Source organism: Lichenostomus cassidix, chromosome 1Aa (genome assembly GCF_008360975.1).
Source record: "Lichenostomus cassidix isolate B80296 chromosome 1Aa, HeHo_3.0, whole genome shotgun sequence".
In the NCBI taxonomy this organism is placed as follows: domain Eukaryota; kingdom Metazoa; phylum Chordata; class Aves; order Passeriformes; family Meliphagidae; genus Lichenostomus; species Lichenostomus cassidix.
Window position 1 is genome coordinate 34,633,891 of NC_139480.1, and position 6,222 is coordinate 34,640,112.

The following is a 6,222-nucleotide window of genomic DNA, read 5'->3' on the forward strand; positions in this document are numbered from 1 at the left end:
CGCCCCGGGAGCCGCGCAGACTCGCAGCTCGCAGCGCACAGCTCCATCTGCGAAACCTCGCCGACGCGGCGCCCGGGGTACAGCGGGAGCGATCTATCCGGTATTCCTTCTCTCTCCGTCTCTCTCCTTCCCTCTTTGGTCCTTTTCCTGTCCCCCTTTGGTAGGGTTACCCTTCTTTATCAATAAACAGTTCTCAGAAGTAATATTGCCGCGTTTGTGTTTTATTTTATGTCCGAGAAATCTATTAAAACGAGTCCTTCCCGAGTCCCCCTTTTCCAGCATAACGGGACATTAAAAATACTATGAACACATACATTTTTTGGAAACTTCCATTCCATGTCTCACAGGGTTTAGATAGCTGTGGTTGAGTCCAAGCTTGTGCTTCAACAGATCATGAATAGCACTGTTAGGTGTGTGTATAGCTAGCTGTATCAGATACCTAGTGTGCCTTCACAGCTTCTTCCAAGGAGTGGAGACTGCTGTTTAGCTTATCATCAAATAGGCATGAAAACAGGACAGGTGAACTGTGCCTTTAAACTGCCTGCTTCTTGACACTGACCAAAAACTGAGTCCAGGAATCCGAAGACATATGAGATGAATTCCACACAGGAGTTTCCTCAGTGGGACAGCAGCTCTGTTCCACAGCTGACACACTTTTTGCTATTAAAGTGCTCTAAAGGAAGAGCACGTGTCTTTTGCTTATAGAACTTACTTGTTCTTGTTAAAGTGATGGAAAGAGGGAATGAGGATTTGGTAAAGAATGTCATGCTGTGGGTGTGTCTGCAGAATTTCTGCTGTGAGATGGATTTGCCCTGACTCAAACCTGTGAGGCTGCCGTGGCAAGGTATAGCGCAAAGCTGTGAGTCCAGTCTGTCAGAGGCACTGATTGATTACAGCTCAGCCGGGCTCTGACCCCAGCCCCACCCCAGTTACAGCTCACAAGAAGCGATAATCCCCACAGAAAGTCTGGTGTGACCTCTCTCTGCCAAATACTGCTACTGACTTCCTTCGTTTCTTTCCCTCCATTCTGCCACACCCTGAACTGTTACAAGGAAGAGCAAAGTTCTGTCTCAGAACAGGATCTGAAGCCTCTCCATTTCCTGTGGGCTACAACAGTGAACTGGACTCCTGTTAGTGTCCTGCTGGGAACTGATTTCTTGCCTGTTAGGGCTTTTACTTTCATTTTTAAATAACAGGTGCTTGTAGCCATTAGCAGTGTAAACTCTCCTTTCGTGATGACTATGTTCTGCACTCCAACAAAGAGATATGCAAACTCTTTGAAGAAAAGATACAGCCCAGCCTGAGCTGGTGAACAGCCCAGCTGACAAGAGCCAGTGGCCTGATCATCAAAACAAGCCTGGATGTGCTGGACATGTCCATACATACAGGAGAAGGAAAATCCTGTTGTGTGCCTTTCCAGCCCCAGCTCTGGGCTGGGAAATGTATAGCTGGGTTATCCTGGTGCTCTCCTCTCCTCAGAGGCCTAGAGAAAGGCAGTGTGGGTGTATAGTATCCCTCACACCAGAGCAGGCCTTCAGAGGGCACAGGCAGTTCTGTGCACCAGGTGAGTTTGTTGGCCGTCAGAGCACTGTTCAGAGGTGTGTCATACCTTCCCTCTGACCACACTTTTCACATTAGCCATGTAAATCTTGTCCCCAGGGAGGGAGTCTAAACGGGGATATGTCTTCACAAAAAGTTCCTATTCTGACAAAAGTTTCATCAGAAAATCCTCATCCAGCTTTGTGCTAAACTCCTACCCAGGCGCTCCATGGCTTGGTGCCAACAACGCTCATATGTTCCTGTTTTAGCAAGGTCTTGTGTCTCAAACACTCTCACTTCCCCTAAAGTAACAACTCTTCCAGAAAACAAACCTCAAGCAGCAGATCTGCCTGTGATCCGCTCTGTCTCCCCAAGGGTGCAGCCTTCTCTTCCCATACACCACCGGTTTTCGTCTGAGCCTTTCATCTGAAAGCACTCTGAAATACATATTTTTAAGCTTTAAGTGATAGTTGGCTAGTATTAAAATAAAATAAGGCCTTAAGTATGAATAAACACACATACCTAATCCACATACTTCTCTTTACACCCTCCCTGCCTCTCCAGACCTTCTTGTTCACTGCTAGCTTTCTTGGCTGCTTTACATAACTTTTGCTCATTTATGTATTTCATGAACCAAGCTCTTCTTTTATGTCAGGGCTTATGTCAGGGATTTCCTATTTCCCAGCAACTGGTCAGAATGCATTTAAACTGTACGTCTTCAAGTTGAAAATTCTCCAGTGGTTTCAAAATTAATTCATCACGGATTAACATGCTAATCAGTGTCAGTAAGGGCTTCACTGTCTAGCCTGTAAGTATACTATTAAGTCTGTTTAAAAAAATGCTTGCTAAAGAATCCATCCTGAAAAGACTTCTTGTAGGTTTGTATAATGTAGGCAGGGCTCCATGTACTGGAGCTGTGACTAACATAAGGGGTGGTATCTTTCACCCCTGGCATTTTCAGCATGTCTTGAAATTGTCTGTGTCATAAAGTAAAGATCGCTGTGAAGAAAGATGCCTGAAAAATGCAGAGAACAGCCTGTGTCAGTGAAGAATCAAAAGGTTTCACGTGCATCTTTAGAATAGTGCCTTCTTTTTCAAGCAGTGGGGAGCTGATCTAGGAGAGGTTTTTCCTGGAGAAGACACGCAAATCTCATATTCAGGTCTAAACACCAGGAATTAATTCTAATTTTGTTTATGCCTATGTAAATCAAGAGAAATTTATAAGGCAAGTCACTTTGAGTGCAAATTTGAAATAATATGGCTAACCTTTCTCCCTGCCATATTTTTTCCAAGGAAAAAGAATAAACCTGTCAGAGAAATGTGACACTTTCTCTCTGAATTTTCCCTGCTGCCCTCCAGCCATGGGTGGGAAGTGTCCCAATGGTATGAGGCCCAGACAGGTATACAGTCATTTTGTGATCCAAATCCAGATTCTTACCGGTTAGAAAATGAGAACTAGGTCATTCTGCTGTTGTTTTATAGACATGAGTTATGCAACTACAATTATATTATTCCTTATAAAGATGCTTTCTTAATGCTTTATATGAAAATTCTACATAATACAGGCAGGCAGGCAATGTGGTCACCAGTTATGTTTAGAATTAGTACACAGGAAGTCCATAACATCTGCCATGAAATTTTGCTCAAAAAATGCAGATTTGATATTTATTTTGACAAGTGTATTTCTTCTATTTCAGGATAATATGACACTCAATCCCCTCTTTCAGTGAGGCATACCTCTGTTTGGCAAAGTAAGTAAACACTAAACACATAAAAAATTTAAGACACTAGTATAAGTAAGCAAGCTTTAGCTTTCAACATTATTAATTCCTTAAGTTTCATTTGAGGTAAAACATTCCATGCTCTGAAAGTTGAATGGGAGCTTCTTTATTTTTCTATGGTTGCTGTAGACAAAGTGATGCTATCAAAATAACACTGCACAGCGAGTGAGCTACAGGCTTCACAACCCCCTGGAACTCAGAGATCCCCTGGGAGCATTCTACCAGATGTGTATGGTCTTTTCACAGTCCAGAGAGAAGTTTCCATCAGCCCTCATCTGCTCACTGACCTTCACAATCCCACTGACATTAAACTCTGCCGCTCTGCAGCACCTTGTGGGCACTGAGGTCTTTTCTGATTCAGATAGTTGTATTGCTTTTACAGTTTAATCCCCTCACACACAAAACTCTCATTTCTACCCCTGAGTCCTGTTTTTTACAAAACTTGAATATGAAAATTCTGTCATTTGCAGACTATAAACATTTGTTGAAAAAACTCCTATTTCAATTTCCATTCATCTTTGTCCCACAAGTGCTATTCATTTATCCCCTCTATACATAAAAAGAGTCTTTTCTTTCCAAATGTTTTTTTCTGTAGCTGAAAGGACAGGAAGGGAACTGAAGAGTATTACTGAAAACTGTATAGTAACCACCAAATAGCAGAGTTAGAGACTTCACCTACTGGCAATGATCCAGAATTATAACTTGCACATGTGCAATTTACATTTGCACTAAAAACTAATTTCCTTCTGAAACCATTGAAGAAAGATGCTGTAAAGAGCCTGTTCCTCCTCAGAAAAGCTAAGAAGCCCATGCTGAGGGACTGCTGGCCTCTCAAGCCTGTAATCAGAGCTGAGAGTGGTGAACTTTTCTTTCAGTGGAAGCTCAGAACCATCCAGCGCTAAGCTTCAAATGTTAACCACTAATGTAAAAATAGTTCCTTTTTTTTTCATCTTTCACAGATTTTCTGGGATTACCTCCCTCTCATCATACAAACACTTGGAACTGGGATTGTCCTGGTTGTTGCATAAAGATGAGCCTCTTTAGTGCTGCAAGAGGTGTCCAAGACCTTCCTTTACAGAGAGAGAAAGAAAAAAAATCCATGCTGAAATAATCCTGGGGCTTTTGTAGCTGCAGAAGTTCTTAGAGACAAACTCAGGCTTTTGTAGGTCATGATGTGCTTCCTCACTTGCACTCTGATCCCCTTGACTCATTTTGTGACGAACAATATAATACCACAAGGGAGGAGTTTCTGAAGACAAGCCTTTGATTCTTGCCATTCATGAAGGATTTCAAAGCTCTGCACACTCTTGGCCTTAGAGCTGACTGAAAATTTAAAATCCTCCTCTGCAGGGCCAGGCAAGACAAGCTTTAAGGAACTGCTCTGCCTCAGAGAATGTGTCCTGGGTGGATACCTGGAATGGCAGAGGCCTCTGTCATTTAGAGAGAACAATTCAATCCCAAATTCAGTTAGTACACTCCATTTTATGTTATCTGAGTTGCTGTGAGATCTACTTGCCCCTTTGAAGATATTTGGCCAAAGCCAAGTCTTGAGCAACCATGTTTATATCCATGGCATGAGCCAGAGGAACTTACAGGAAGTGTGAACTAAAATAAATGCAAATGATTAAACTCTAGTTTTAATTTAAAATAGAATCTTTTTCATAGATAACATTTAAAACAGAGGTGAGAATGCCAAAAGGAAAGGGACAAAACTTCACAACTAAAAGTCAAACAGGATCATTTGCATGTCATACTTCCTTGGAACACAGTCGCTGCCATTAAGATAATAAAAGACACTTTTCCATTAAGCTGCAGTCTTCCCATCAGCTTAAGGCTAGGCCTTTTGTATCTTCTTTGCTAAACCATTTACTCTCTCAAAGTGAAGAATTTCTTCCTTTGTCATGTCCATAGATGAAATTAACAAGCACACACACTTTATTACAGTTCATTAATCCTAGTGATGATTCATGCGCATGGGGGTCAGACTCTAATCCAAGTCAGACCTCTAAAAATACTTGACTTACAGATGTGTGTGCTGACTGCTATAGCTAAGAGCAAAGTGTGGACACATCATCTTTCTTTTCATAGCACCATAGTACAGATTAGTCATATCCAAATTATCCTGACAAAAGACATACTTAACAGTGTGCTTACGATACTTAAAAAAGGACATTTAGGTAAGGATTTTGATTTTGTTTCTAGTTCAAAATCTGGCATCAAAGCAATTTTGCTTTTGAAAGAGTCTTGGATACTAAAAGAAGGCATAACCACAATGCTGCACACAATAAGCTTGTTGCTACAGATGTCCATCATTGTTGAAGCATCCTGCAGGGCACACGCTGCTGGGTGCACAGCACTGTGCTCCAGGGTGCCCGAGACATCTTGAAGAGGTTTCAGTGAAATACTACAACCAAACAGAAATGTTGCAAGAGAAGAATGACCATGATTCTAATCACTATTTAACTATGCTTGGATTTAGATCCATTCTTGAGTTTTGAGGTGCACAATTTTTCATGAGTCAAATTTATTCACAGATCTGAAAGGCTTTTTCTCCTGTCCTTTCCCACAATCACATGGAAATCAGATGTCTGTTTGCATCTGAGTATGTTGGTTGACTTAGTTTTACTGCTGCACTACTCCAAATGTATTCTCTGACAGCCACCCAGAACACCCTGTCATGAGGATATTTCTTTTCCATACTTTTTAAATATGATCCCTTTCATTTAATGGCATCCACTTAAAAGTGAAGTCTGAAATTCAGGTTAGTTTTCTAACAGGTGAGATGGCTTACTGTTGGCAAGAATGTCTTTTTTTAGAGATAAATTATTTATACTGATCTTAAAAGGTTAGCTCAGATTATATGCCAAATTTAAGAAGCTAATATTAAAGGAAGTAGGTATTA